Source organism: Dendrobates tinctorius, unplaced genomic scaffold (genome assembly GCF_039654945.1).
Source record: "Dendrobates tinctorius isolate UK_male_01 unplaced genomic scaffold, ASM3965494v1 ptg000028l, whole genome shotgun sequence".
Classification (NCBI taxonomy): Eukaryota; Metazoa; Chordata; class Amphibia; order Anura; family Dendrobatidae; genus Dendrobates; species Dendrobates tinctorius.
The window spans coordinates 4,103,065-4,125,677 of NW_027361696.1; the positions used below are offsets into that span (position 1 = coordinate 4,103,065).

The following is a 22,613-nucleotide window of genomic DNA, read 5'->3' on the forward strand; positions in this document are numbered from 1 at the left end:
ATTATCCATCCATTATCTATACAGTATATTATCTATCATCTATCTATTATTTATCTATTTTTTACCTATATATTATCTATATATTATCTATCCCATATCTATCTGCTTTCTATTATCTATCTACTGTAGTATCTATTACTTATCTATCTATTATCTATTATGTATCTATCCATTGTATATATTATCTATCTGTCATCTATTATCTATATATCTGTTATCTATCATCTATTATATATATTGTCTATCTATTATCTATCTGTCATCTATTATCTATCATCTATCTGTTATCTATCTATCATCTATCTATCTATTATCTATCTACTCATCTATCCATCCATCCGTTTTATCTCACAGTGCATCCTTGGTCAGTCTCTTAGTGCCAGTAGTGAGTGATACTGTGGTACGCTCCTGCCGGTGGCGACCCTTGATGGATGTTGGGCAGTGCTGGGTTCCTCCTCCTCCGGCTGACACATGTGCACATGCTCATAAGAACACACACTTCTCCACTAGCCACTTAATTACAATGCAGATGTAATCCGGGGCTGGAGGAACCAATGTCCACATCTGCATTCTGGGGGCTTCCATGTTCTGGATGTGCTGCAGTTACGGGAAGGGTAAGCTCGCCTCCATCCAGCCATGGCTTCCAAGCTATTCCCTGATGGCCGTATCCTCCATGGCTGCATCCCTCTGCCTGCATGCAGCCTCCATCCCTCCCTCTCTCTTTCTCTCTCCTCTTTCTTTCCCTGTCTCTGTCCTCTCCGCTCCCCAGGATCTCACATGAATGTCTCACTGGCTGATGATGTATTAGTATTCAGGCCATGTCCATCCCAGCTTTACAAATGCTCTGCAGCATCACAAGGGATGGCAGCGCAGGAGAGGACGGATGCAGTGCCTGCACCCATAGCCTGCCATGAAGACCATGTGCCAATTAGCAATGTTCTCTCCTCTGAGTCAGAGCTTCTCTCTTTGTGTCTGAGCTATAATTAAAAGCAGAAAAGCTGCTGAATTCGAGGTGCCGAAGCCACTGATTATTCCTGTCTGTTGGTCTGCAGATTCCTGCCATCCTTTGACCTGCATCCGGCCAAGCTCCTGGAGATCCATACACCGTTGCAGAGGAGGTGCTCACCTGATTCTGCCATGGACCGAAGGCCTTGAAATTTTCGATGTCACCGTAAGTGTATCCTCCTTGTATTTTGGTGACATTTCCACTATGACAAGATGTATATTGGATGTGAAATGTCGGAGGGGTGGAAAGGTCATGTTATATCAGATACAATATTCCTAAGCGCTAATTGTGTGTTGTGCCCTCGATACCCTATGAATGTGCAGGGAGTGGGAGACAAGAGTGTAGATTGCCGCCTGCTCGTTGCTCTAGGCCTCTGTATGTGGCCGTTTCACACAGCAAGAGAATCACAACGGAGACACAAGCGCTGTCAGCGATCAGGTTTCAGGAGGTTGAGGTACTTTTTGTGATGTAAGACAGAGGCCTTGTCCTCCTGTCAGGGACCCTCCATAGACGGCATAATTTGTCTATTGCTGTACCTGTGTGTGACCATGATCTTCAGATGTTGGGCCAACACAGGTACGAGGTGCATAGTTCTACTTTATGATAATACACTGATCACCGTGAAGCTGTAGGCCTCACCATCCCACTGACGACCAATGATCTACTGGACTTCAGCCCTTGACATTATTGTGGTATTGTAATGTGTCTTCTGGTGCAATGATGTGTAAAAGGAGCAGTCACCTACCAACCCAAATGCAGTCACCAAAAACAAGTCTCAATCCACAAACTGATCCTGTGCGGGACGAAGATGATCATTGACAATATAAGGAATGAGAATAAAATCCCTGATATCAGATTGTTACAGTCCTGAAATCCTGATATGAAGATCACAGGGAAATGTTCGTTATCATTTCTCACTTCCATTACAGATGCCCTTAGATAAAGATCAGGTTTAAGTCAGTTCAAGATGTCACATTCAGAAAATGAAAGGCCTGTGTCACAGTAAAGAATCACACTAAACCCCATACTGCTGGCTGAACCAGGAGCATACATAGAAATCATGGGGACCCCATAGCAGAAGTCCTACCTCGGCCCTCTCCCCGAAAAAAAAAAGAATTGTCGGGTTCACAGAAGAGCTTATCTCACAACTTTTCAGCCTTTACATAGTAATTTTCCTCCAGCTGAAGTACAAGATTTCTCTTTCATTGCCCCCATAAGGTATGATGCTAACAAAAATGTCCCCCCCCCGCAAACACAGCATGATACCCCCATGGTGAATTCCTCCACATTAGCCTCTATACACACAGTATAATGACCCTACTGTACCCCAACTCAACTCCCCCAGCAAAGTATAGTGATCTCAACTCAGAACACAGTATGATCCCCCAACTGTGACCCCAAAATAGCCTTCCATGCAGTATAATGGGCATACATACAGTATAATGGCGCCACACGGTCTAATGCTTCCATACCGTATAATGGTCCACCACATAGCCCTCCAAATATAATGGCCCACATATCTTTCCACATAGTATAATGAGGCCCCATAGTCCTCTATATAGTATAAGGTGCCCCCATATAGTATCTTCCATATAGTATAACATGCCCCATAATCCTCCATATGGTATAAGAAACCCCCATAATCCTCCATATAACATGCACTCCCCGTAATCCTCCATAGAATATAATGCTCTCTCCATGGTTCTCAATACAATATAATGCACCCCCCATGGTCCTCCATACAAAATAATACACTCCCCAAGGTCCTCCAAACAATATAATGCACCTACCATGGTCCTCCATACAATATAATGCACCACCCATGGTCCTCCATACAATATAATACACCCCTATGGTCCTCCATATAGTGCAATGAACTCAACATGGTCATCCATATAATATAATACACCCCCCATGGTCCTCCATAGAATATAATGCACTTCCCATGGCCCTCCATATAATATAATGCAGCCCCATGGTCCTCTATACAATATAATACACCCCCCATGGTCCTCCATACAGTATAAGACCTCACCATGGTCAGCCATAGAGTATAATGCAATCACCATGGTCCGCCATAGAATATAATGCACACCATGGTCTTCCATAAAATATAATGCACTCCTCATGGTCCTCCATAGAATATAATGCATTCCTCATGGTCCGCCATAGAATATAATGCACTCCTCATGGTCCTCAATAGAATATAATGCACTCCTCAGAGTCCTGCATAGAATATAATGCACTCACCATGTTCCTGCATAGAATATAATGGACTCACTGTGGTCCTCCATAAAATATAATGCACTCCCTATGGTCCTCCATTCAGTATAATGCAGCCACCATGGTCCTCCATACAATATAATACACTCCCATGGTCCTCCATACAGTATAATGCACCCCCATAATCCACCATACAATATAATACATCCCCAATGGTCCTCCATACTGTATAATGCACCACCATGATCCTCTGTACAATACAATACACCCCCAATGGTCAGCCATAGAGTATAATGCAATCACCATGGTCCGCCATATAATATAATGCACACCATGGTCTTCCATAAAATATAATGCACTCCTCATGGTCCTCCATAGAATATAATGCATTCCTCATGGTCCGCCATAGAATATAATGCACTCCTCATGGTCCTCAATAGAATATAATGCACTCCTCAGAGTCCTGCATAGAATATAATGCACTCACCATGTTCCTGCATAGAATATAATGGACTCACTGTGGTCCTCCATAAAATATAATGCACTCCCTATGGTCCTCCATACAGTATAATGCAGCCACCATGGTCCTCCATACAATATAATACACTCCCATGGTCCTCCATACAGTATAATGCACCCCCATAATCCACCATACAATATAATACATCCCCAATGGTCCTCCATACTGTATAATGCACCACCATGGTCCTCTGTACAATACAATACACCCCCAATGGTCCTCCATAAAGTATAATGCACTCACTATGGTCCGCCATAGAATATAATGCACTCACCATGGTCCTCCATAGAATATAATGCACTCATCATGGTCCTCCATAGAATATAATGCACTCCTCATGGTCCGCCATAGAACATAATGCACTCACCATGGTCCTCCATAGAATATAATGCACTCCTAATGGTCCTCCATAGTATATAATGCACTCCTCATAATCCTCCATAGAATATATTACACTCCTCATGATCCTCCATAGAATATAATGCACTCCTCATGGTCCTCCATAGAATATAATACACTCCTAATGGTCCGCCATAGAACATAATGCACTCACCATGGTCCTCCATAGAATATAATGCACTCCTAATGGTCCTCCATAGTATATAATGCACTCACCATGGTCCTCCATAGAATATGATGCACTCCTAATAGTCCTCCATAGAATATAATGCACTTACCATGGTCCTATATGGAAAATAATGCACTCCACATGGTCCTCCATAGAATACAATGCACTCCTCATGGTCCTCCACAGAATATAATGTACTCCTCATGGTCCTACATGGAATATAATGCACTCACCTTGGTCCTCCATGAAATATAATGCACTCCTTATGGTCCTCCATAGAATATAATGCACTCACCACGGTCCTCCATGAAATATAATGCACTCCTCATGGTCCTCCATAGAATATAATGCATTCCTCATGGTCCGCCATAGAATATAATGCACTCCTCAGGGTCCGCCATAGAATATAATGCACTCCTCAGGGTCCTGCATAGAATATAATGCACTCACCATGTTCCTGCATAGAATATAATGGACTCACTGTGGTCCTCCATAAAATATAATGCACTCCCCATGGTCCTCCATACAGTATAATGCAGCCACCATGGTCCTCCATACAATATAATACACTCCCATTGTCCTCCATACAGTATAATGCACCCCCATAATCCACCATACAATATAATACACCCCCAATGGTCCTCCATACTGTATAATGCACCACCATGGTCCTCTGTACAATACAATACACCCCCAATGGTCCTCCATAAAGTATAATGCGCTCACCATGGTCCGCCATAAATTTTAATGCACTCACTATGGCCCGCCATAGAATATAATGCACTCACCATGGTCCTCCATAGAATATAATGCACTCCTCATGGTCCTCCATAGAATATAATGCACTCCTCATAGTCCTCCACTCATGGTCCGCCATAGAACATAATGCACTCACCATGGTCCTCCATAGAATATAATGCACTCCTAATGGTCCTCCATAGTATATAATGCACTCACCATGGTCCTCCATAGAATATAATGCACTCACCATGGTCCTCCATAGAATATAATGCACTCACCATGGTCCGCCATAGTATATAATGCACTTACCATGGTCCTCCATGGAATATAATGCACTCCACATGGTCCTCCATAGAATATAATGCACTCCTCATGGTCCTCCATAGAATATAATGCACTCCTAATGGTCCTCCATAGTATATAATGCACTCACCATGGTCCTCCATATAATATAATGCACTCACCATGGTCCTCCATAGAATATAATGCACTCCTAATGGTCCTCCATAGTATATAATGCACTTACCATGGTCCTACATGGAATATAATGCACTCCACATGGTCCTCCATAGAATATAATGCACTCACCATGGCCCTCCATAGAATATAATGCACTTACCATGGTCCTACATGGAATATAATGCACTCCAAATGGTCCTCCACAGAATATAATGCACTCCTCATGGTCCTACTGTTATGCCGCGCTCACCAGGAGGAGGGGGCTTCGGCCCCGACGTCCCTCCCTCCGGTACGGCGGTCCCTCGGGGGTCCCCGTCGGGTGTGCACGCGCAGCTCTCGTCCCCGGGTCTCCTCCTCCAGGTCACGTTTGCACTTGCGCGCTCCTGTCTGTGCTGTATAGGGCTCGGTCCTCTCTATGGTAATGGAGGATCTGACCCGGAACCTGTAGTGGTCATGTGCTTTCTGGCTAGGTCCTGACCCGGAACCAGCAGTACTCATGTGCTATATCAGACGACTTCCCCCTAGGGGAGGTGCCTGATTATTGTTAAGCTTCCTGGCTGGGTCAGCTGTGTCCCAGTCTGGCTGTGCGCTGTTCTCAGGTCCTCTGCTATGTCTGCTATTCTGTGGTGCTCCTAGCACTTGCTCTGAACCCTTGTTGCTTCATGCTCAGTTGTGCCTCCTGGCACATCCTCTCGTATCCTGTCCCTTGTTTCTTGCTCAGTCGTGCCTCCTGGCATTCACTCTATTCCTGTGTTCTGTTACACCTCCTGCACGAATTCTGCCTCATTCTGTACCCTGTCGTGCTCCTTGCACGCGTCCTGCTTTGTCTACCTCCGGATGTGTTACTCGCTACACGCCTTATGTGCCCATGTGTACCCGTCTTGCACTATCCTGTATTCAGCGCACTCCCGTGTATTCTCCTGTGTTCCCTAGTATCCTGCACCCTCCAGTCACACAGTCTCGTATCTCCTGTGAGCAGGCCGCCTGGTGCCAGCAGTCGTGGTATCGTATCCATTGGGGCTTGCTCCTGACACTCCCTGTATAGGGGGTGGTCCTCACTAGGTTAGCTCGCCCTGGGAGGGTTGGTGCCGCGACCCAGAGGGTCTACTCCAGTAGTCGCTAACACTCTAATACTCTAACACCTACATGGAATATAATGCACTCACCATGGTCCTGCATGAAATATAATGCACTCCTCATGGTCCTCCATAGAATATATTGCACTCCTTATAGTCCTCCATAGAATGTATTGCACTCCTCATGGTCTGCCACAGAATATAATGCACTCACTATGTTCCTGCACAGAAAATAATGGTCTCACTGTGGTCCTCAATAAAATATAATGCACTCCTCATGGTCCTCCAAAGAATATATTGCACTCCTCATGGTCCTCCATAGTATATAATGCACTCACCATGGTCTTCTATAGAATATAATGCCCTCACCGTGTTTCTGCATAGAATATAGTGGACTAACTGTGGTCCTACATAAAATATAATGCACTCCCTATGGTCCTCTACAGAATATAATGCACTCACCATGTTCCTGCATAGAATATAATGGACTCACTGTGGTCCTCCATAAATTATAATACACTCCCTATTGTCCTCTATACAGTATAATGCAGCCCCCATGGTCTTCCATACAATATAATAGACCCCCATGGTCATCCATACAGTATAATGCACAACCATAATCCACCATACAATATAATACACCCCCAATGGTCCTCCATACTGTATAATACACCCCTATGGTCCTCTGTACAATATAATACACTCCCAATGGTCCTCTATACAGTATAATGCACTCACCATGGTCCTCCATAGAATATAATGCAGTCCTCATGGTCCTGCATAGAATATAATGCACTCACCATGTTCCTGCATAGAATATAATGCACTCCTCATGGTCCACCATAGAATATAATGCACTCCTCATGGTCTTGCATAGAATATAATGCACTCCTCATGGTCTTACATGGAATATAATGCACTCCTCATGGTCCTCCATAGAATATATTACACTGCTCATGATCCTCCATCAAATAAAATGCACTCCTCATGGTCCTCCATAGAATATAATACAATCCTCATGGTCCGCCATAGAACATAATGCACTCACCATGGTCCTCCATAGTATATAATGCACTCACCATGGTACTCCATAGAATATAATGCACTCACCATGGTCCTCCATAGAATATAATGCACTCCTAATGGTCCTCCATAGTATATAATGCACTCACCATGGTCCTACATGGAATATAATGCACTCCACATGGTCCTCCATAGAATACAAAGCACTCCTCATAGTCCTCCATAGAATATAATGCACTCCTCATTGGCCTACATGGAATATAATGCACTCACCATGGTCCTCCATGAAATATAATGCACTCCTTGTGGTCCTCCATAGAATATATTGCACGCCTTATGGTCCTCCATAGAATGTATTGCACTCCTCATGGTCTGCCATAGAATATAATGCCCTCGCCATGTTTCTGCATAGAATATAGTGGACTCACTGTGGTCCTCCATAAATTATAATACACTCCCTATTGTCCTCTATACAGTATAATGCAGCCCCCATGGTCTTCCATACAATATAATAGACCCCCATGGTCATCCATACATTATAATGCACACCCATGATCCAACCTACAATATAGTACACCCCCAATGGTCCTCCATACTGTATAATGCACCCCCAATGGTCCTCCATACTGTATAATGCACCCCCAATGGTCCTCCATACTGTATAATGCACCCCTATGGTCCTCTGTACAATATAATACACTCCCAATGGTCCTCTATACAGTATAATGCGTTCACCATGGTCCGCCTTAGAACATAATGCACTATTCATGGTCCTCCATAGAATATAATGCACTCACCATGGTCCTACATGGAATATAATGCACTCCCCATGGTCCTCCATAGAATACAATGCACTCCTCATGGTCCTGCATAGAATATAATGCACTCCTCATGGTCCTCCATAGAATATAATGCACTCATCATGGTCCTTCATAGAATATAATGCACTCTTCATAATCCTCCATAGAATATAATGCACTCACCATGGTCCTCCATAGAATATAATGTACTCACCATGGTCCTCCATAGAATATAATGCACTCCTCATGGTCCTCCATAGAATGTATTGCACTCCTCATGATCTGCCATAGAATATAATGCACTCACCATGGTCCTCCACAGAATATAATGCACTCACTATGTTCCTGCATAGAATATAATGGACTCACTGTGGTCCTCAATAAAATATAATGCACTCCTCATGGTCTTCCATAGAATATAATGCACTCCTCATGGTCTTCCATAGAATATAATGCACTCCTCATGGTCCTCCATAGTATATAATGCACTCACCATGGTCTTCTATAGAATATAATGCACTCACTGTGGTCCTGCATAAAATATAATGCACTCGTCATGGTCCTCCATAGAATGTAATGCACTCACCATGGTCCTCCATGAAATATAATGCACTCCTAATGGTCCTCCATAGAATATAATGCACTCACCATGGTCCTCCATAGAATATAATGCCCTCACCGTGTTTCTCCATAGAATATAGTGGAGTAACTGTGGTCCTCCATAAAATATAATGCACTCCATATGTTCCTCTACAGAATATAATGCACTCCCTATGTTCCTCTACAGAATATAATGCACTCCCTATGTTCCTCTACAGAATATAATGCACTCACCATGTTCCTGCATAGAATATAATGGACTCACTGTGGTCCTCCATAAATTATAATACACTCCCTATTGTCCTCTATACAGTATAATGCACTCCCCATGGTCCTCCATAGAATACAATGCACTCCTCATGGTCCTGCATAGAATATAATGCACTGCACGCCTCATGGTCCTGCATAGAATATAATGCACTCCTCATGGTCCTCCATAGAATATAATGCACTCATCATGGTCCTTCATAGAATATAATGTACTCACCATGGTCCTCCATAGAATATAATGCACTCCTATTGGTCCTCTATTGATTATAATGCACTCACCATGGTCCTCCATAAAATGTAATGCTCTCCTCATGGTCCTCCATAGTATATAATGCACTCACCATGGTCCTCCACAGAATATAATGCACTCACTATGTTCCTGCATAGAATAATGCATTCACCATGGTCCTCCATAGAATATAATGCATTCATCATCGTCCTCTATTTAATATAATGCACTCACCATGGTCCTCCATAAAATGTAATGCTCTCCTCATGGTCCTCCACAGAATATAATGCACTCACCATGGTCCTCCATAGAATATAATGCATTCACCATGGTCCTCCATAGAATATAATGCACTCCTAATGGTCCTCTATTGAATATAATGCACTCACCATGGTCCTCCACAGAATATAATGCACTCACTATGTTCCTGCATAGAATAATGCATTCACCATGGTCCTCCATAGAATATAATGCATTCATCATCGTCCTCTATTTAATATAATGCACTCACCATGGTCCTCCATAGAATATAATGCACTCACCATGGTCCTACATGGAATATAATGCACTCCCCATGGTCCTCCATAGAATACAATGCACTCCTCATGGTCCTGCATAGAATATAATGCACTCCTCATGGTCCTCCATAGAATATAATGCACTCATCATGGTCCTTCATAGAATATAATGCACTCTTCATAATCCTCCATAGAATATAATGCACTCACCATGGTCCTCCATAGAATATAATGTACTCACCATGGTCCTCCATAGAATATAATGCACTCCTCATGGTCCTCCATAGAATGTATTGCACTCCTCATGATCTGCCATAGAATATAATGCACTCACCATGGTCCTCCACAGAATATAATGCACTCACTATGTTCCTGCATAGAATATAATGGACTCACTGTGGTCCTCAATAAAATATAATGCACTCCTCATGGTCTTCCATAGAATATAATGCACTCCTCATGGTCTTCCATAGAATATAATGCACTCCTCATGGTCCTCCATAGTATATAATGCACTCACCATGGTCTTCTATAGAATATAATGCACTCACTGTGGTCCTGCATAAAATATAATGCACTCGTCATGGTCCTCCATAGAATGTAATGCACTCACCATGGTCCTCCATGAAATATAATGCACTCCTAATGGTCCTCCATAGAATATAATGCACTCACCATGGTCCTCCATAGAATATAATGCCCTCACCGTGTTTCTCCATAGAATATAGTGGAGTAACTGTGGTCCTCCATAAAATATAATGCACTCCATATGTTCCTCTACAGAATATAATGCACTCCCTATGTTCCTCTACAGAATATAATGCACTCCCTATGTTCCTCTACAGAATATAATGCACTCACCATGTTCCTGCATAGAATATAATGGACTCACTGTGGTCCTCCATAAATTATAATACACTCCCTATTGTCCTCTATACAGTATAATGCACTCCCCATGGTCCTCCATAGAATACAATGCACTCCTCATGGTCCTGCATAGAATATAATGCACTGCACGCCTCATGGTCCTGCATAGAATATAATGCACTCCTCATGGTCCTCCATAGAATATAATGCACTCATCATGGTCCTTCATAGAATATAATGTACTCACCATGGTCCTCCATAGAATATAATGCACTCCTATTGGTCCTCTATTGATTATAATGCACTCACCATGGTCCTCCATAAAATGTAATGCTCTCCTCATGGTCCTCCATAGTATATAATGCACTCACCATGGTCCTCCACAGAATATAATGCACTCACTATGTTCCTGCATAGAATAATGCATTCACCATGGTCCTCCATAGAATATAATGCATTCATCATCGTCCTCTATTTAATATAATGCACTCACCATGGTCCTCCATAAAATGTAATGCTCTCCTCATGGTCCTCCACAGAATATAATGCACTCACCATGGTCCTCCATAGAATATAATGCATTCACCATGGTCCTCCATAGAATATAATGCACTCCTAATGGTCCTCTATTGAATATAATGCACTCACCATGGTCCTCCACAGAATATAATGCACTCACTATGTTCCTGCATAGAATAATGCATTCACCATGGTCCTCCATAGAATATAATGCATTCATCATCGTCCTCTATTTAATATAATGCACTCACCATGGTCCTCCATAGAATATAATGCATTCACCATGGTCCTCCATAGAATATAATGCACTCCTAATGGTCCTCTATTGAATATAATGCACTCACCATGGTCCTCCATAAAATGTAATGCTCTCTTCATGGTCCTCCATAGTATATAATGCACTCACCATGGTCCTCCATAGAATATAATGCATTCACCATGGTCCTCCATAGTATATAATGCACTCACCATGGTCCTCCACAGAATATAATGCATTCACCATGGTCCTCCATAGAATATAATGCACTCACCATGGTCCTCCATAGAATATAATGTACTCACCATGGTCCTCCATAGAATATAATGCACTCCTAATGGTCCTCCATAGAATATAATGCATTCACCATGGTCCTCCATAGAATATAATGCACTCCTAATGGTCCTCCAGAGAATATAATGCACTCACCATGGTCCTCCATAGAATATAATGCATTCACCATGGTCCTCCATAGAATATAATGCACTCCTAATGGTCCTCTATTGAATATAATGCACTCACCATGGTCCTCCATAAAATGTAATGCTCTCTTCATGGTCCTCCATAGTATATAATGCACTCACCATGGTCCTTCATAGAATATAATGCATTCACCATGGTCCTCCATAGTATATAATGCACTCACCATGGTCCTCCACAGAATATAATGCATTCACCATGGTCCTCCATAGAATATAATGCACTCACCATTGTCCTCCATAGAATATAATGTACTCACCATGGTCCTCCATAGAATATAATGCACTCCTAATGGTCCTCCACAGAATATAATGCACTCACCATGGTCCTCCATAGTATATAATGCACTCTCCATAGTCCTCCATACAGTATAATGCTACCCTCATGGTCCTCCATATGCTATTATAGCCACTAGTCACTGGTCTTCTATAGAATATAATGCACTCACTGTGGTCCTGCATAAAATATAATGCACTCGTCATGGTCCTCCATAGAATGTAATGCACTCACCATGGTCCTCCATGAAATATAATGCACTCCTAATGGTCCTCCATAGAATATAATGCACTCACCATGGTCCTCCATAGAATATAATGCCCTCACCGTGTTTCTCCATAGAATATAGTGGAGTAACTGTGGTCCTCCATAAAATATAATGCACTCCATATGTTCCTCTACAGAATATAATGCACTCCCTATGTTCCTCTACAGAATATAATGCACTCCCTATGTTCCTCTACAGAATATAATGCACTCACCATGTTCCTGCATAGAATATAATGGACTCACTGTGGTCCTCCATAAATTATAATACATTCCCTATTGTCCTCTATACAGTATAATGCACTCCCCATGGTCCTCCATAGAATACAATGCACTCCTCATGGTCCTGCATAGAATATAATGCACTGCACGCCTCATGGTCCTGCATAGAATATAATGCACTCCTCATGGTCCTCCATAGAATATAATGCACTCATCATGGTCCTTCATAGAATATAATGTACTCACCATGGTCCTCCATAGAATATAATGCACTCCTATTGGTCCTCTATTGATTATAATGCACTCACCATGGTCCTCCATAAAATGTAATGCTCTCCTCATGGTCCTCCATAGTATATAATGCACTCACCATGGTCCTCCACAGAATATAATGCACTCACTATGTTCCTGCATAGAATAATGCATTCACCATGGTCCTCCATAGAATATAATGCATTCATCATCGTCCTCTATTTAATATAATGCACTCACCATGGTCCTCCATAAAATGTAATGCTCTCCTCATGGTCCTCCACAGAATATAATGCACTCACCATGGTCCTCCATAGAATATAATGCATTCACCATGGTCCTCCATAGAATATAATGCACTCCTAATGGTCCTCTATTGAATATAATGCACTCACCATGGTCCTCCACAGAATATAATGCACTCACTATGTTCCTGCATAGAATAATGCATTCACCATGGTCCTCCATAGAATATAATGCATTCATCATCGTCCTCTATTTAATATAATGCACTCACCATGGTCCTCCATAGAATATAATGCATTCACCATGGTCCTCCATAGAATATAATGCACTCCTAATGGTCCTCTATTGAATATAATGCACTCACCATGGTCCTCCATAAAATGTAATGCTCTCTTCATGGTCCTCCATAGTATATAATGCACTCACCATGGTCCTCCATAGAATATAATGCATTCACCATGGTCCTCCATAGTATATAATGCACTCACCATGGTCCTCCACAGAATATAATGCATTCACCATGGTCCTCCATAGAATATAATGCACTCACCATGGTCCTCCATAGAATATAATGTACTCACCATGGTCCTCCATAGAATATAATGCACTCCTAATGGTCCTCCATAGAATATAATGCATTCACCATGGTCCTCCATAGAATATAATGCACTCCTAATGGTCCTCCACAGAATATAATGCACTCACCATGGTCCTCCATAGAATATAATGCATTCACCATGGTCCTCCATAGAATATAATGCACTCCTAATGGTCCTCTATTGAATATAATGCACTCACCATGGTCCTCCATAAAATGTAATGCTCTCTTCATGGTCCTCCATAGTATATAATGCACTCACCATGGTCCTTCATAGAATATAATGCATTCACCATGGTCCTCCATAGTATATAATGCACTCACCATGGTCCTCCACAGAATATAATGCATTCACCATGGTCCTCCATAGAATATAATGCACTCACCATTGTCCTCCATAGAATATAATGTACTCACCATGGTCCTCCATAGAATATAATGCACTCCTAATGGTCCTCCACAGAATATAATGCACTCACCATGGTCCTCCATAGTATATAATGCACTCTCCATAGTCCTCCATACAGTATAATGCTACCCTCATGGTCCTCCATATGCTATTATAGCCACTAGTCACTGATTTAAAAAAAAAAAACAAAAGAATATTTACCTCTCCTTGTTCCCCCCGAGTTCCAGTCTGCTGAGCGCGTGGTGTGCAGCGCCACACATCTCAGAACAGTAGGCACGCTGTAATGACGTCATAGCGCCTGCTGCTCTGACACGTCAGATGCCGAGGAAGAGTCTCCTGAGGTTTCCTCCTCCATCATCATTGCGAGCAGTGCAGGTGCTGAGGGACGAAGAGGGGTGCGAGTGCGGGCTCTCATGGTCTAGGGGGGGGAAGCCTTGTGTGAGTGTGGGCGCTGATGATTGGACAGGGGCTCGCTGCGGGTGTTGACATTGGCCCCTCCAGGCTCACCGGCATCATAGTAGAAGCGTGGCCTGCAACCATTGGCAGAACGCCACTGGGCTGAATAATGGCAGCTAACCCACATGACTACCCCATTCTCTGGAGCTCTTGTTCTGTCGGGTGTACCACAAGCGAGCCACTGCAAGACATCTCTTAGGATGACTTATCTCCCAGAGAACAAAAGAGTCGGTAGATAAAATTCTTACATGTTAGAAACTTCTCCACTCCACCTTCATCTGTCAGAGGCGACCATACACATTAGACTGCAAGCTGAACCTGTCAGTAGGCAGGACATTATGGTCACTTTCACATCACAATTACTTTTAAAACCTCTAAATTCAGATAGACATCACAATAACATTGCTGTGTCTGTGAAAGCTGTCTGTGTATCACTGTGTACAAACGTCCGATGTGTACAGAGATCGCAGTTACATCACTATCACAGTATACAGACCTCTGCACCATCACTGTGTACAGACCGCTGATGTGTGCAGAGATCAGATACATCAGTACCACTGTGTACAGACCTCTGATCTATACAGAGATCGCAGTTACATCACTATCACAGTATACAGACCTCTGCACCATCACTGTGTACAGACCGCTGATGTGTGCAGAGATCAGATACATCAGTACCACTGTGTACAGACCTCTGATCTATACAGAGATCATAGTTACATCGCTGTCACTGTGTACAGACCTCTGATGTGTCCAGAGATCACAGTTACATCACTATCACTGTGTACAGACCACTGATGCGTACAAAGATCGCAGTTACATCATTATCAATGTGTACAGAGATAGAACATACATCACTATCAGTGTGTATACACCTTTGATGTGTGCACAGTTCAAAGATACATCATTATCACTATTTACAGACATTTGATATGTAGAGATCATAGTTACATCACTATCACCGTGTGCAGACCTCTGATGTGTCCAGAGATGACAGTTACATCACTATAGGCCCTTTTACATTTAGCGATGCACCAGCGATCCGACCAGCGATCCGACCCGGTCAGGATCGCTGGTGCATCGCTAAATGATCGCTAGTGAGCTTTCATACAGAAAGATCTCACAGCGATTCAGCAGCGACGCAGCGCACGATACTTACCATTCACACACAGCGATCCTGCGTCCTCCCGCCCGCCTCCACGCGTCGCTCGTCTCACACAGCAGGAAGTCTCAGCAGGAAGCGCCCGACGAGAAATGGAGCCGGACATTCTCGCGCGATCAGCGATGGACAGCGGGGGAGCCGGTCGCTGGTAAGTATCACACATAGCGATATCGCTAGCAATATCGCTATAACGTCACAAAACCAGTGACGTTTTAGCGATATTGCTAGCGATATCGCTTAGTGTAAATCCCCTTAACACTGTGTACAGAGATAGAACATACTTCACTATCACTGTGTACACACCTTTGATGTGTGCACAGTTCAAAGACACATCACTATCACTGTGTACAGACCACTGATGCGTACAAAGATCGCAGTTACATCATTATCACAGTATACAGACCTCTGCACCATCACTGTGTACAGACCGCTGATGTGTGCAGAGATCAGATACATCAGTATCACTGTGTACAGACCTGTGATCTATACAGAGATCATAGTTACATCGCTGTCACTGTGTGCAGACCTCTGATGTGTCCAGAGATCACAGTTACGTCACTATCACTGTGTACAGACCACTGATGCGTACAGAGATAGAACATACATCACTATCACTGTGTACAGACCACTTATGTGTACAGAGATAGAACATACATCACTATCACTGTGTATACACCTTTGATGTGTGCACAGTTCAAAGATACATCATTATCACTATGTACAGACATTTGATATGTACAGAGATCACAGTTACATCGTTATCACTGTGTACAGACCCGTGATGTGCTTAGCGATCACCGATACATCATTATCTCTGTATACAGACCTCTGATGTATACAGAGATCACAGATACATCATTATCACTGTAAAACCTACAAAAGACAAAATGAAAAATTTGTCAAAGTTGACGTTTGTGTGAATAAGGGCAGACAAGGACGTCAACTTTGACACATCATAAGGGTTTTAATATTAGACAGTGTAGGACCGCCTCGACCACAGAGTCACCTTGTCGATGGTGGGACGGCTTTTATGCTATCTTTGATCAAATACAGTATTACTAAGAACTCTGTATGATTTAAATGCACTTTTGCTTTTTACTTATTTAATTACAGCAGGGTTTTTTTCATTTTGTCTTTTGTAGGTTTTGTATGCTTTTTGGCCATGAGAACATGCATTTATATGCTGCATGTGTACCAACTCAAACCAAGCTCAATTTTTGTGTTTTATCATTATCACTGTGTACACAACTCTGATGTGTATAGAGATCACAGATGCATCACTATCACTGTGTACAGACCTCTGATGTGTGCAGAGATCACAGACACATCACTATCACTGTGTACAGACCTCTGATGTCTACAGAGATCACAGATACATCACTATTACTGTGTACAGAACTCTGATGTGTGCAGAGATCACAGTTACATCACTATCACTGTGTACACAACTCTGATGCATACAAAGATCACATTTTGATACAGGAAAGATGTATATCTTTGTACCGTGTTAGCCAGTAGATAGAAAAATATTCAGGATTGAGAGTCCTCAGTAGTTGATTCCTTTTAATGTAACTTCAGATTTTGTATTAGTCTAGCCTGATGAAGAGACCTGAGTAGTCTCGAAAGCTTGCAATGTGTTACCATCTTTTCAGTTAGCCATTAAAAGGTATCAACTACTGAGGACTCTCAGTCCTGAATATTTTACAAAGATCACAGATACATCACTATCACTGTGTGCAGACCTCTGATGTGGACTGAGATCACAGTTATATCACCTTCACTGTGTACAGACCTCTGATTTGTACAGAGATCATAGTTACATCATTATCACTGTGTACAGACCTCTGATGTGTACAGAGATAAAACATACATCACTATCACTGTGTACAGATTACAGATGTGTGCAAAGATCACAGTAAAATCAATATCACTGTGTACAGACCTCTGATGCGTACAGAGATCACAGTTACATCACTGTCACTGGGTACAGACCTCTGGCGTGTACAGAGATCACAGAAAAATCACTAGCATTGGGTACAGAACTCTGATATATACAGAGATCACAGATACATAGCTGTCACTGGGTACAGACCTCTGATATGTGCAGAGATAAGACATATATCACTGTCACTGTGTACACACCTTTGACAACATTGTCACTATGTACAGACCTTTGATATGTACAGAGATCACAGTTACATCACTATCACTGTGTACAGACCTCTGATGTGTACTAAGATCACAGATACATCACTATCACTGTGTACAGACCTCTGATGTGTACAGAGATCACAGATACATCATTATCACTGTGTGCAGACATCTGATGTCTGCAGAGATAAAACATGCATCACTGTCACTGTGTACAGACCTCTGATGCGTACAGAGATCACAGTTACATCACTATCACTGTGTACAGACTTCTGATGTGTACAGAGATCACAGTTACATCACTATCACTGTGTACAGACCTCTGGTGTGTACAGAAATCACAGAAACATCACTAGCACTGTGCACAGAACTCTGATATATACAGAGATCACAGATACATCACTGTCACTGGGTACAGACCCCTGATATGTCCAGAGATAACACATACATCACTGTCACTGTGTGCAGACCTTTGATATGTACTTCATTTTCACTATGTACAGACCTTTGATATGTACAGAGATCACAGTTACATCACTATTACTGTGCACAGACCTTTGATGTGTTTAGCGATCACCGATACATCATTATCACTGTGTGCAGACCTCTGATGTGTGCAGAAATAAAACATACAAAACTGTCACAGTGTACAGACCTATGATGTGTACAGAGATCACAGATACATCATTATCATTGTGTGCAGACCTCTGATGTGTGCAGAGATAAAACATACATCACTGTCACTGTGTACAGACCTCTGATGCGTACAGAGATCACAGTTATATCACTATCACTGTGTACAGACCTATCTTGTGCGCAGAGATCACAGATACATCACTTTCACTGTGTATACAACTCTGATGCATACAGAGATCACAGAAACATCACTATCACTGAGTACACACCATTGATATGTGCAGAGATCACAGATACATCATTATCACTGTGTACAGACCTCTTTTGTATACAGAGATCACAGTTACCTCACTATCATTGTGTACAGACATCTGATATGTACATAGATAAAACATACATAACTGTCACTATGCAAAGAACTCTAATATGTGTAGAGATCACGGTTACATCACTATCACTGTGTACAGACCTCTGATATGTACAGAGATCACAGTTGCATCATTATCACTGTGTACAGACCTCTGATGTGTACAGAGATCACAGACACATCACTGTTATGAATGAGTCACCGAAGGAGGAAAAAACAAAAATACAAGCTAAGTCCAGAAAACCGGAGAGGTTGGTAGCTATCGGATTGCAGACCCCTGATCCTATCCACAACAACTAACAGTAGCCGTGGGGGGTTCCTACAATGCCCTAGACCCCTCGAACACAGCCGGAGAACTAAATAGGCCTCAAGAAAGAAAGGGGAAATCTAAACTGCCCCAGAGCAGACCCCAAAGCAATAGGCAGCCCCCAACATATAATGACGGTGAAGCAAGATGAAAACACTAACACAGATAGAAAGATAGGTTGAGCAAACGATGGGGCCCAAGCTAACTAAAAAGGACAGGATAGAAAAGCTGCTGTCTGCAATCCGTAAAAAACCCTACCAAAAAATGTCCCAACCGTCTGATAGGAAAAACAGGCCCTGAAGTCGCTAGGACTTCAAAAAGACTATATCAGCACTCAGGTAAATTCTGAAGACAGAGCAAAGAGACAAACGGATCAGAGACAAAAATGGAACTCAGCACACCCCCGACCGGGGATGGCTGAACTCCAAAAAACAAGGTAAACAAAACTAAACTAATAAGTTCAATAGCAGAGCAAAAACTTATCTTTGGGAAGCAATAATCAGACTGGCGTTGTGAGTTCATTTTCCCCTTCACCATTGAGGTCTGATGAACTCCCTCTTCTGGTGAAGGAAGGTAGTGAGGCTGATTACCAAGCACCTGAGCAGGATGATGATGACTGGGTGACTGGAATTGCTGACTGGATATAAGGCAGCCAACGCCCTTCTGCCTTGCTGGTGATTTCTCAGAGGGATTCTAGGAGACCAGTCTGATTCCTGCTCCTCAAAACCTAAGTTTTCTTCTCTGCTTTTTGCATTTGTGTTTTGGTTTTGTTTTGCCTTGTTTTTCTGGATTTCTGCCATTCCCTGCTGGAGTGAGCTGAATTCCTTTTTGCTCTGTCTTCAGAAAATACCTGAGTACTTATATAGTCTTTTTGAAGCCTAGCGTCTTCAGGGCTTTTTTCCCTATCAGTCTGTTGGCTCTTGTTTTGATAGGGTTTTGGCGGATTGCAGACAGCAGCTTTTCTATCCTGTCCTATTTAGTTAGCATGGGCCCCATCATTTGCTCAGCCTATCTTTCTATCAGTGTGAGTGTTTTTTCATCTTGCTTCACCGTCATTATATGTTGGGGACTGCCTATTGCTTTGGGGTCTGCTCTGGGGCAGTTTAGATTTCCCTTTCTGTCTTTAGGCTATTTAGTTCTCCGGCTGTGATCGAGGGGTCTAGGGCACCGCAGGAACCCCCCACGGCTACTGCTAGTTGTTGTTGATAGGTTCAGGGGTCTGCAATCCGATAGCTACCAACTTCTCTGGTTTTCTGGACTTAGCTAGTATTTCTGTTTTTGCCTCCTACGGTGACTTATTCATAACAGACTGGACTCAGAAGGGCGTCGGCTGCCTAATATCCAGTCAGAATTTCCTGTTACCCAGTCATCATCTACCAGATCAGGTGTTTTGTAATCAGCCTCACTACCTTCCTTCACCAGAAGAGGGAGTTCATCAGACATCGACGGTGAAGGGGAAAATGAACTCACAACACATCACTATCACTGTGTACAGATATCTCACCTGTACAGAGATCACAGACACATCACTATCACTGTGTACAGACGTCTGATGAGTGCAGAGATAACATACTGTATACATCACTATCACTGTGTACAGATTTCAGATGTGTGCAAAGATCATAGCTACAATACTATCACTGTGTACACACCATTGATATGTGCACAGATCACAGATACATCATTATCACTGCACAGTCATCTAATGTATGCAGAGATAAAACATACATCACTATCACTGTGTACCGACCTCTGATGTGTAAAGAGATCACACTTACCTCACTATCACTGTGTACAGACCTCTAATGTGTACAGAGATCACAGTTACATCACTACCACTGTGTATAGACTTCTGATGTGTTCAGAGATCACAGATACATCACTATCACTGTACAGACCTCTGATGTGTACAGAGATCACAGTTACATCACTATCACTGTGTACAGACCTCTGACGTATACAGAGATCACAGATACAACACTATCAGAAGTGTACAGAGATCACAGATACATCACTATTACTGAGCACAGACCTCTGATGTGTGCAGAGATAAAACATATATCACTGTGTACACACCTTTGATGTGAGCACAGATCACAGAAACATCATTATCACTATGTAAACACCTTTGATATGTACAGAGATCACAGATACATCACTATCACTGAGTTCAGACCTCTGATGTGTGCAGAGATAAAACATACAAAACTGTCACTGTGTACAGACCTTTGATGTGTACTAAGATCACAGATACATCACTATCACTGTGCGCAGACCTATGATGTGTGCAGAGATAAAACATACATCACTATCACTCTGTACAGGTTTCAGACGTGTGCAAAGATCACAGTTACATCACCATCACTGTGTACAGACCTCTGATGTTTACAGAGATCACAGTTACATCACCATCACTGTGTACAGACTTCTGATGTGTACAGAGATCAGTTACATCACTATCACTGTGTACAGACCTCTCATGTGTACAGAGATCACAGTTACATCACTATCACTGAGTACAGACCTCTGATTCGAACAGAGATCACAGTTACATCACTATCACTGAGTACAGACCTCTGATTCGAACAGAGATCACAATTACATCACTATCACAGTGTACAGACCTCTGAAATGTACAGAGATTACAGTTACATCACTATCACTGCATACATTCTTCTGACGTGTACAAAGATCACAGATACATCACTATCACTGTGTACAGACCTCTGATGTGTACAGAGATAGAACATATATCACCAGTGGCATAACTACAAAGTTATTGGCCCCAGTGCAAACTTTCAAATGGGGCCCCCATGCCAAAATACAATCTCATCCAGCACCATGATGGACGGTTAGGAGATATTATGGTCTGACCTGCCGGGCCCCTGACTCCCCCTGGGCCCGGTCGCAGTGGCGACTGCTGCGACCGTGGTAGTTATGCCCCTGTATATCACTATCACTGTGTACACACCTTTGATGTGAGCACAGATCACAGATACATCATTATCACTATGTACAGACCTTTAATATGTACAGAGAACACAGTTACATCACTATTACTGTGTACAGACCTGTGATGTGTTTAGCGATCACCGATACATCATTATCA

At 42.5% G+C, this 22,613-nt stretch overlaps 1 protein-coding gene across 2 annotated transcripts in view; it reads left to right on the forward strand.

The window, feature by feature from the left end:
• The first annotated feature begins 462 nt into the window (after positions 1 to 462).
• Positions 463 to 22,613, forward strand: part of LRRC4B (leucine rich repeat containing 4B) — a 220,551-nt gene continuing 198,400 nt past the window's right edge. For both annotated transcript variants that reach the window (XM_073570020.1, XM_073570023.1), the window contains exons 1-2: positions 463 to 614; positions 1,053 to 1,171. The gene's annotated coding sequence lies outside the window, so the exon portion shown is untranslated. The remainder of the gene's footprint in view (positions 615 to 1,052; positions 1,172 to 22,613) is intronic.